The sequence below is a fragment of the Cryptomeria japonica genome, chromosome 5 (genome assembly GCF_030272615.1).
Source record: "Cryptomeria japonica chromosome 5, Sugi_1.0, whole genome shotgun sequence".
In the NCBI taxonomy this organism is placed as follows: Eukaryota; Viridiplantae; Streptophyta; class Pinopsida; order Cupressales; family Cupressaceae; genus Cryptomeria; species Cryptomeria japonica.
Window position 1 is genome coordinate 311,173,187 of NC_081409.1, and position 12,320 is coordinate 311,185,506.

Sequence of the window (12,320 nt, forward strand, 5' to 3'; positions counted from 1 at the left end):
ACCTTTCTTTGCTTGTGAATGACTTGGACAATATTTTTATTTATTGTCCACATAAGCTGCAAGTGTGATAGAATTTTTTGAAATTTGGCATTGATTAAGTTTTGAGCTGCTTTAAATTTACTTGTCTTGAGTTGTTTCTTCAAAGGCACATTTTTCTACTAATATTTCACTAATTGTTTTTCAACTTCTATCCTTTTTCCTTTTTCAAAAGTAGCATCAATTTTCAATTTTGAAGTGGTAGCCTAGGCTTCCAACAAGATGCCCATACCTTGAGATACTCTTAATGATTCCCTCAGATTATTATTCTCCTTCTTGAGTTGTCCAACAATTTAATCTTGATCTTCTACTTTTGATATGTTGAACAATGCCATATTTACATTTAGTTGTGCAACTTCTGTAGTTCAGATGTCTTTGAGTCTATAAACCTTAAATTTCCTTGGGATTTGTTATGGGTCTATTATTGTTACAGGTCTCTTACCTTCTGGATATAGACACCATAGCGAAAGAGTTTTATGAGAGGGCTTGAAATCTTATCCAAAGCATAGTCTATCTAGCCCTTCATCTGACAGCTTACAATCAACCCCATTATATCTCCTTAAATTGTCAAAAGAAATGCATGATGCAATTTCAAGCCCTAGGATTAGTAGGCATCCAACTTTCTTTAGCATCTCTCTTCCTTTTTCAAGTATCATATTCTCTAGTTCTTCTTTTACACCCTCATTAAATTTCGTAAAATTTTCATCACACTACTAAGTAGGAATGTCAACTTTCTTACCAATCAATTCTCTTCACTTTTTCTTGTAGACAAACAATTTGAACTCCTTGGAGTGAATGAATTCATCATATAATAAGAAAGTTTCTAAAGCTTTTTTTCTTACAACTTCTATTAGATAATTGACTATATCCATGATATCATCATTTTTCTCATTGGGAGGCTCATAGGGTTGTAGTATCACTTCTTGTACCACCTCTTCTTCTTGTTGTTGTTCCATTCCTTCACCAATACCCTACGATACTGCAATACTTGTTGATGGTGTCTAGGACATTTGAGTCAAAGGTGCAGCTACAATTGGTCCTCCAACTTTAAATATAGGGGGAATTAGAGATGGAGGAGAGGAAATGGATTGAATTTGCAAAAAATGCTCCAAATGTGAAGTTGATCGTGTGTTAGTATTGTTGTCATTAATGTCAATGTACTGATTTTGTGTTTCACTTATTGGTTTGTCCTTCGCATTTTTGATATGTTGTAGTTGTGTTCATGAGGTGTTGGTATGTTATTGGAAGTCACTTTAGGATGTCATTCTTATGATTTGGTAGTCTGAAAGTTGTGCTCCAGAAGTATGTTCAGTGATGATGATGTTCGATAGAATTTGTAGAGTTTTGCATCTCTCTGCATTTCTTGTTCTGATGATTATATTTTGGATCTATATGTTTATCTTTGATATTCTAATTTGGTTTGTGATGATGTGCTCTAGAGTTGTGATTGTGGATATGTTCATTACAGGTCCATTTGACCTTGAATATTTTTTTCTCTAGTATTTGTGACATATGGATGGTTCGTCGTTTTGATCAATGTAGTCAATTGTGATGTGGTCCACTTCTCACTCCTTTCTACTGCGGGAATATTTAGTGAAGACCTATTTCAAATTGTGTTTCAGTTTATATTTTCTAGCCTAATTGAGAAATTCTTATTTCACAAATCAATATAAATAAAGGATGATCATAATAAAGAGTTTATAGAAGCAAGTGGATTGAAAAGGAAGATCTATTTTCTACGAATGTGTGTGAAGTTGTGGTTGAGCAAAGAGATTGTTTGTTGTTTTTGTTCTGTATTGGAGGCAGTGAGCCAAAAGTTTCTTCCAACATTGTAGCATTATGGTAGTTGTGCTTCGGTGGTGGATTCTGTTGGCAACAACAAAAAGAAAAACTGAGAGGGGGGGTGAATTAGTTTTCACCGGATTGGATCAATTAAGCACAATCTCAAATCTGATCAACTATAGCAAAAAGAAAGATAACAACAAGAACAACAACACAAATAACACCAATGTTTTTGACATGGAAAACCTGGTTAAGGGAAAAACCATGGTGGGAACCTACCCACAATAAGATGATACTCTGCAGTAGTATGTGAAAATATTACAATGGGGAATGCACATGCATTCAAGCACACTACCTAGAGATTACTACTCAAACTACAATGACTTAGAAGGCTCCAACCCTTAAGGAAGGCTCACTACCATACAAAAAGATTTGGACTACAATCCGGAAAGAGTGAACTACAAAATAGCATCTTCTAATGCCTGATAACAGTTCTGGTTAAGCTCAAATGTCTTCTTTTCACCAATCTCTTCTCAACACACCACACCCAAAGATGAATTCACTTGTTTGCATGTACACCACTCTTTGATAATGCAGACTCAACACCTATGACCCAGATTACATGAATATTACACCCATTTATACATATCATCAACCTTGACTACAAAGTAGACCAAACCCATAACACATAATTACATGACACGATATATAAATCAACCACCAGACCATTACAATGCCATATACATCATAACATTGACCTAAATCAACTTGTCAAACATGCATCACCATCGGTAAGCTCACCAAGAACAACCACAATATATTACACCACCAAGAATACCACATAACATGAAGAATATCATTGGACCATGAAGATCATCAAGAACTCGCACAATAGTCAATGTGGATCACCAAGACAAATAGGACATGATTAGGAAACACCAACAAGCACATTAGATCTATCCCCAGTAGTTGCACCAACACCACATATAAATCTTCATCGATCAACACTTTGACATTCAAGAAAACTCAACAATAGCAACTCGAATAAGAAAGATAGCTTCTGGAGCACCAAATCACGAACCACTTGAAATGAAGATACACACAAACATCCAAAACATTCTCCTAGATCTGCAACACAAGATATGATCATACCAAAGATCACCGGATCACCAAAACAATTATCTACAACACCAAAACACAGGAATATGTTGACATCAATGACAACAACATATCCTAGCAGCAACAATGTCCAACAGATTCTTTCTTTTTTTATCTTCTTCTTTCGGGTAGTGAACCCCTTCTTTTTTAGGTGGTTGTAGTTAAACAATGAGCCCACCTACAATGAGCATTCAAGTACTGATCCAACCTTTGTAAAAATCACCTTAATTGGTGCCACCCTAATAGGTGCTTCATATTTGAGAATTAGCATTCTCTATGGTTTTTCTCTTCTTGAGTTTTTGACATAAAATCATGTTTTCATGTGTATGTTTCATGTGTGTGCTCTTTCATGCTTGTATATGTTTATGGTTAAGTAATAATAAGAAGTTCTTATACTTGATCTATAAGTAAAATATTCCAATTGGTACAACTGATTTACCCCCCCCCCTCCCCCCCTCTCAGTTGTTTGAGATATTCAACAATTGGTATCAAAGCTTTCATTCTTGGAAAGTAAGACTAAAGACTCAAGGAAGATTCGATGGCACATAAATTGACTATTCCTACCTTTGAATGATCCAACTATGATTTCTAGAGAGTGAAGATGAGAGGATATTTGATTTCCCTAAGTTACAAGACTTGGAAATCTATAGAGACAAAGTATGTGATGCTATCAAATGGTCCTACTACCCTGGATGAGATTGAATCCTATGAAGAGAATGAATGAGAAAGGTATGCTATCTATAGTTCCCTATCTGAAAAAACCGGTTAAGGTCATTGCATTAGATATTGCTTATTAATTTTGGGAAAGGCTAAAAAACATCTATGAAGGAAATGACATAGTTGATCAAGCTAGCTAAGATATAGAGTGCTAAAGGAAAATATAAAAAACTTGAGGATGGAAGAAGGTAAAGACATAGCAATTTATTTCCAGAAGGTCGACAGTGTAATGGATGAGATTAGATATCTTGGAGGTACCTTGGTGATGACAATTGGCACTCATCCGGTAAAGAGTTAATGGAATTTTGGGTTCTTATTGATGGCAACTCATCTCCAAGTGTAAATATTCTATTTGGATTCATTTTTTATCACTTTTCTTTGTTTGGTTTAATCGGCATTCATTACACTCAATCGGTATACACTTTGCTTCACAACCGGCTAAGTCCTGATCCTAGTAGCGTGTATTTGGAACCCAGTGATGGATAGAACTCGACTAGGAGATCTTATGACCCTGATTATTTCTTTCATAGAATTCATGGTAATGTGTGAAGGCCAATATGATCATTGGGACTATGTTTGAAATTCATTATGATCCAGCAGCCAACAGGTTTATTCTTTTCATTGATGTCGGCATGGTGGAAGATAGGAGGATATTTAAGGAGATCCTTTCAGCAATGGATCTAGAGATGTTAGAGGATGTGAATTTCGGTTGTGAATTATTTAGAGATTATCGGTATGCATTTTGGTCAGTGAATGGAATCTTTTGTGTGCAGTTTCACGTGCACAACCTAACCGATAGGAGAATGGGGCAGAACAGAGCATCAAAAAACCAGTACATAGTGAAGGTTATCAGAGATTGAACTGAAACTTATCCAGCATGGTCAAATGCATCTTATAAGTTCATTCTTCTTGTCATTAATTTGTAATGCTTTTTTATTTATTTTATGGCCCCGATTCAGAAAAGTTATTCCTGTATGCAATTTCCTATTGAAGAAAATTTGCAACCGGAACCTCCTATTTCCACTGATAATGGGGAGGATTTGAGAAACAAAATTCATGAAAATGAGAATATTACCTTGACTGAGGCAACTCCTTTGAACATAGATCCTCCCTCCTCTGATCAAAGTGAGAGCCAACAAGATCTACTCATGCTTCTGGAAAAGACTAAAACCTTATAGGCAGATATTGAAACTAAACTAGCGGTTTCACTACCATCCTCCCCTCTTGAGACTGGGAGTCAGCTAGTAATTGAAGACTGCAAAATTCACACTCAAGAAAAGGATGCTTCTAGAAATCTGGGGGAGATGGGAGATAATATTTTCTCTTTGATGGGCATTGAATTGGAAGATGGACAAATTGAGTCTTCGTCTTCGAAGTGGGAAGAAGACTTTGAGCCTGACTCTGATCTTATATTGGAGGATTCAACAAAAGATTTTGGGAAGTCAAATTTAACCATTGACAAACCAAACTTCAAGCCAAAAGGAATGCGGGGCGCAAATCAAAAAAAATTATGCTAGCAATTGTTGGTGCAGCTAGTGGTCAAACCAAACTTAATTTAGGGAAGGGAAACGCCCTTCCCCAGGAGCAATGAAACTCTTATCTTGGAAAGTCAGGGGAATCAATGCCCCTGACAAATGGCGCTTGATTAAGTGCCAGATTGATGACACCAAAGGAGATATCTAGCTACTACAAGAGACTAAATGGAGTAAGTCTGAGATTGATGCAAAAATGAGAGTTTGGAAACAATGGAATGGTCTATTTAGGAAATCAGATGGAGCCTCTGGTGGCTTGGGAATCATCTAGAATCCCATGAATGTTAGGATCTCTCTTGTTGGGGAAGACAAGTATTGGTAACATTATTTGGTAACTATCCTTGGACAGAATGAGACTTTCAATCTTTTTAATGTCTATGGACCATCTTCTGTTGGTGATAAGCGTGCTCTCTGGGACCTTTTAGCTATCAGAATTTGTAGTATTACCAAAGGTAGTTGCATGGTTGTTGGGGACTTCAATGCAATCCTTTCTGGAAATGAAAAAAGTGGGGGCATTCAAAGGACTGGTACGTCCTAGAAGGATTTTTTGGAATTTGTTGAGAACAATCACCTTATAGACATTGTTCCTAAAAATGGAATTTTCACATGGATAACAGGAGATCGGGTTTTAATAATATTGTTGAACAGCTAGACCGGTTTCTTGTTACTGATTGGATAGGACAAAATCTTGTATTAGAGTCATTGTTTCTCCCACTTATTAGATCATATCACTACCCAATCTGTCTAGAGGTCACCAAGGGACAATCAGAGGGAGGTACCCCTTTCCGGTTTGAGAAAATGTGACTCGGGGTGCTTGAGCTATATGATCTTATATCTATTTGGTGGAATGAACCAATTCTAGGGAATAATTAGAGATTATTCATACTCAATAAGAAGCTCAAGTATATTAAGGTTAAGATCAAAGAATGGAATATGAGCCATTTCAAGAATATTCATATGGAGAAATTAAGAATTAAGGATGAATTGGAAGAAATAACCAATTCTGTTATTACTTCATGAATGAATGAGGATTTGTTTAACAAATAAAAATCCCTCAAATCTGATCTAAATGAAATCCTATGATGTGAGGAAATCCATTGGCGAAAAAAATCAAGGGAGTTATGGCTTAAGGAAGGTGACAGAAACACCAAATTATTCCATAGATCGGTCATTTCCATTCACAATAGGAATAGAATATCGGAGATTAAGAGACCGGATGGAAACATTATCAGAAACTATGAGGACATCACGCAGGAAGCTGTAAGTTTTTTTGAATCTTTAATGAATGGTGGTTGCCAGAATGATCATGAAGCAAGAGTCAGACTTCTTAAGTCAATCTCATCCATAATATCTGATAATCAAAATGCAGCTCTCTTTAATCCTATTACAATTGATAAAGTAAGGATAATTACCTTCCAGCTAAATCCTGATAAGACTCCTGGCCCCGATGGCTTCCCTGTGGCTTTCTTCCAACAATTCTGGGATATCATTGCTCAAGATCTACACCTAGAAGTAGAAGAATCAAGAAAGAAAATGACTATGTTAGGTGCTATTAATCACACATTTTTGGCTTTAATCTTGAAAAAGAAAAACCCTCAATAGATGAGTGATTTTAGGCCCTTTTCTTTATGCAACACGGTCTATAATATTGTAACAAAGATCATTGCCAACAGATTGAAGCCCCTCCTTAAACACATCATATCGGATGAAAAAAGTGGATTTGCCCCTGGAAGATCCATTGTGGAAGGCATTATCATTGCCCATGAAATGATTCACATGGCTAGGAAAACCAAGGATTCCTACATGATTTTAAAACTGGATATTCTAAAAGCTTATGATATGGTGGACAGGGGTTTCTTAATTCAAATATTAAATAAATTTGTCTTTTGCAAGGAATGGATCACATGGGTCACAAGTTGTTTATCATCCCCCAAATTCTCCGTTTTGGTTAATGGCTCATCTCATGGCTTCTTTTCCACGTCAAGAGGAATATGACAAGGTGATCCAATGTCACTATTTTTGTTTATCATAATGGCTGAAACCTTACGTCAATCAATAAGAGCTCTTCAACAAGATGATCGATGGCTTGGAGTCAATGTGGCAACAGGGGTTCAGAAAATGACTCACTTGCAATTTGCCGATGATACCATTCTATTTGGCTCATCTTGTAGGAGAGAGGCAAGGACAATAAAATCATGCCTCGATGATTACTATATGGCTTCCGGGCAGAAAATCAATTGGAACAAATTTGAAGTGTTTTTCGTCAACACTCCGATTAACTTGCAAGGTGTCTTATCAAGAATTCTTAATCTCAGAGTTGCAAACTTCCCAAGGAAATTTCTTGGAACCCCCCTCTTCATTGGCAGTAACAGAACTTGCTATTGGAAGCATCTTATTGATAAGTGCAAATCCAATCTTGCAAATTGGAAAGGCAAGTGGTTATCCTCTACTGGGAAACTCACTATGATAAAATTGGTCCTCTCCGTGCTACCGATTTTTTCCATGGCGTGTCTAAGATTACCGATGGCAATTAAAGATGAATTAATCTCTATAATGAGAAATTTCCTATGGAATGTCTTAGATGAAAAAGGGAAATTTCCTCTAATAGCTTGGAAAAAGATCTACCAAACAAAAAGGGCAGGGGGTGCTAGCATTCGGCAAATTTCAATTATTAATTTAGCTATGGGTGCTAAATTGGTTTGGGAAATTTGCAGTGGTGGTAAAAAAAAATGGGCAAGGATTCTAAAACATAAATATTTGGAGTCCTTGGAGCCAAAAAGGATTCTCACTATAAACAACCCCCCCAGAGGTTCGGCCATATGGAATTTTATTGTGGAAAGCAAGGAAATCATAAGTGATCAGGTTACCTGGGATGTTAGGAATGGAAGGGATGCCTCCTTTTGGATTGATTTTTGGGTTGGTGAAGCTGCCTTATATCTCAACCCTTCTCTGCAACCTATTATGGTAGAAACTTGTCACCTTTGGGGTCACAAAATTTGTGATTATGGTTACCCTATTCAAGAAAATGTCATTACTAAGTGGAAATGGAACTCCTTGGATCCCTTGGACTTGGATCGGCACCAGAAAGACTTGTTTGCCAACATTCTCAGCAAAAGGGTTATTTTCCCTTCCCCTGACAAGGACATTATTAGGTGGTGTGGTTCCTCTGATGGTAAATACAAGGTATGTTTTGGTTACAAATTGAAAGAAGTGACTATAGACAAACAAGTTTGGCCTGTTAATATTTTTTGGCATTGACATCTCCTACCCAAAGCAGGTTCATTTGCATGCCTGGCTTGTCAAAGAAAGATTCTAACTAAAGAACGACTCCACTCAATGGGCATCAATGGACCCAATAGATGCATTTTATGTCAATAATAAGAAGAGACTGCAGATCATCTACTTCTCCACTGCAAATTCTCCAGTCACTACTGGTGGCATTTCATGGGAAAATTGAGAATCTTTGGCCCCTTTCCATCAGGGTTGGATGAGTGGTTTCTGCAATGGCCTAAACTAGAAGGAAAGGCTATATTTTCTAATTTACTTTTTATTTTACCATCTCTTCTGATTTGGGAAATTTGGAAAGAAAGGAATCACAGAATTTTCTAGGGTAAAGAGATGAGCTTAATGACTCTATGTGGGAAAATAGAGAACCATCTGACTGAGCTCCTAAATGAGGCTGCTCAATCCAAATCATTAAAGAAAAATATATATATATATGGACTGGGATTGGAAGATTAAGCTGGCACTTCCAAATCTGCTCATTCCACCACTTTTTGGCAAGGATCCCCGGTGGATCAGGTCAATCCAAGATTGGGTGTTAAATGGGAAGCGCCAGAGCCTGGGTGGTTCAATGTAAACTTTGATGGTGCTTCTCCTGGTAACCCAGGTCAAAGAGGTATTGGGTGTATATTGAGGAATTTTGATGGTATTTGTATAAAAGAAATCTCTGAAAAGATTGGAGTTGCTACTAACAGCGAAGTTTAATTCAGAGGGGCTTTAAGAGGACTGCAGCTAGGGATGGAGCTTGCGGTGTAGAGAATTCATCTAGAGGGTGACTCACTAAATGTGTTCAATGTTATCCATTGTAATAACACCCCTAGTTGGCACCTTAACCAGTGGCTTCAACCAATTATGGTGTTGCTAGCCACCTTTGATAAATTTTAGATTAGCCATATCTATAGGGAAGGCAATGGAGAGGCTGACAGACTCTCTAAAATGGTGATTTCCATTTGTGACCCCCCCTAGGAACGTTGATTGGGTCTTTCTAACTAGTTTGTTACCCCAGATGAGCTTCCACTAGTTGATATGGTTTGATTATCTTGCCGGTATTGGTGCTTTCCGATTGAGTTTGTCAGTTGTGGTCTCAATTGATTGTCTTCTCCTTCCGGCTGATTTGTTTCTCCAATTAACCTACTGATGATGGTGCTAACTAGTTGTATTGCCTCCATCAGTTGATATGGACTCCCAACTATCTTACCGGTGGTGGTGCTCACCAGTTGAGTAACTTGTCAGTTGCATTCTCCATTTCTCACTCCAGTTGATATTTTTCTTCGATTGACCTACCGGTTGTGGCACAAATCGATTGTATTGCCTCCTCGGTTGGGCCTCTATAATTTTTACTTAACCTAATGGTCGTCCCGATGGATTGATCGACCGATTATTTTGGTTCACCAATTAAGATTTCTTCTTACCACCGAGATGTGCCTCTCTGCACTATCAATATTGGTCTAGGTCAATATGAGCCCCATGGTAATTGGACATGTGTGAACTTTAATATATGTCTAGTTATGACTAGATCCTATCAGGATATGCATATAACTACTTGATAAAGACGGTTGACATTAATTTCACAAATTTTGTCTCAGAAGTTGATTAGACACTAACACTTCACGCGTGTGTGTATTCAATAGGCATGAACTACTTACCAAGTGCTTGTATCCCCTGGTCTGATGTCTTTATACTTAACAAAGGAATGCCCTCATTTCCCCATCAAACATTTGCATTCTTTGCTTGGTGACTTGCTATGGAATCCCCAATTCTTCTTGAAGCTACTTGTCAACAGATGACCTTCCTAGGCAAAATCACTGATAAATATTTGCAGGATGTCCTCTACTCTCGACACCCTCTTATTCTCCATAGCATTTAAATGATATGGGGGAAGGAATTCCTTATGGCTTATCATAGGTACAGAGACAATGTCGATATCCCAACCTTTTTCCTTGCAATGGTGATATACATGGGGACTAGCAAGCAGAAAGAGAAGCTTTTAACTCAAATGGTGTTTAAACACTACCTGTTGGGGGAAATTGATGCCACATTGGACAATATTGATGGCAACCTAAGAATACCGCTCCCCCAAAATTACTATATGTCCTTGGGCAACAAGGCGAAGGTGAGAAAGTTTGTGATTGTAAACTCATTGGACTATGATGCTCTTCAAGAAACCTGGCCTACCATTACTAGGAATATTGAATTTATGTTAAAGGTGGCAAGCATTCAAATTGGCTTCACGTCGGAATGGAGGGAAAAATACCTATGAGATGAAGGGTTAGCAGGTGCAGAAGGATTTGGAATTTTGGAGAATGGATATTTGGTTGATGGAAATGACTGGGGGTTTGGGCTTAGCGAGGAGTGGATCCCAAATGACTACCAGCTCCCTTGGGAGAAGGCTGAATCGACGGCTCACTCAACCTGTGGCACTGAATGCCCAATAATCCTGGATGCGGCTCGTGCTCATGTGGATGATGACTCTAAAGATTCCCAATGATTCTGGTTGTGTCACCTTTCTCATATTTCTCTATTTTCTAGTTATTATTTTTTGTTTGAAGGCCTCTGGCTGGATCTGTTATCTAGTGTTTTGTACTTGTCCAGCCTCCATTGCTTGTTTTTATCTTGTATGAGGAATAGAGCTAGGGTAAGGGGTTTTCTTCCTGGTTCTTTCCCCCTACTGCTCTCACTGAACCAGGCCTTTTATTCTCCTATTTTGATTAATACAAGGGTGTTGCCCCTCTGCAGCTATTTACTTATAAAAAAAAAATTGTAATTCTTTGTAAGTCAGTGAGACATATCCTTTTGTGTTGAGCAGTGAGCTCTAAGCGGTTGGCCTAATTGCATGTGCAATCCCCTCTATTTAATATTTTTATATCTTGATCAAGTATATAGATATTGTGAGTATCAACCCCACCGTGGTTTTTAACTTGCAGGGTTTTCCACGTATAAATATTGGTGTTATGGTGTTGCCTCTTTATGTGTTATTTGGTGTATGCACTCTAATTTTATTTATTGTTAACTAGTTAATAAGAAATAAGTTCAAAACTAACATTACCAGTAGAACACTGATTCATCCCCCCCTCTCATTGTTCTTGGATTCCAACAATTGGTATCAGAGCATGATTCTTCTGAAGAATTCTAACCACTTGAGGAAGATCTAGAATTTGGAATCAATGAAAACTGGTCTATAGCAGCAACTTCAACTTGCTCTTGAGGATCTTGATAATGAGAAGATGGAGAACAATAAATTGAAAAATGAACTTAAGCAAGTTATGGAACACATCATCTCATTGTAAGGAAAGATTTCAATTGTTAAAGCTAAGAGAAAGGAACTCTATGTTCAATTGCAAAATTAGAACAGTGATGAGGAAGATGCTATGAAGGATCAATATCAGAAACTCTCTCAAGAGAACACTATCTTGAAGAATGAAATGCAAGCCCTAACAATGAGAATGATTAAGGAGATTGAAGATAGAAAGAGAAATGAAGAAAACTTAGCACAAGCATTGAAGGACAAATCTGATGAATGCAATAGACTGACACATGAGAATGACATGCTGAAACTTGAGTTGACCCAGTCTCGATTCAATGAATAGGAACTTGAGAGACAGATTATAATCATGAGGGATGACTTGGTCACTGTAAATGAGTACAAGGACAAGTTTAAAGACAACTCTTCTAAACTTGATGAACTATTGAAGAATCAGAGAGATGTTAATGACGTACAAGAGAGGTCTTGGTTATGAAAAGGAGAAAGCTCTGGTGTTGCACAACAAGATCAATCATCCGGACAGAAGTAGAATCATGACAACAACTGGAACC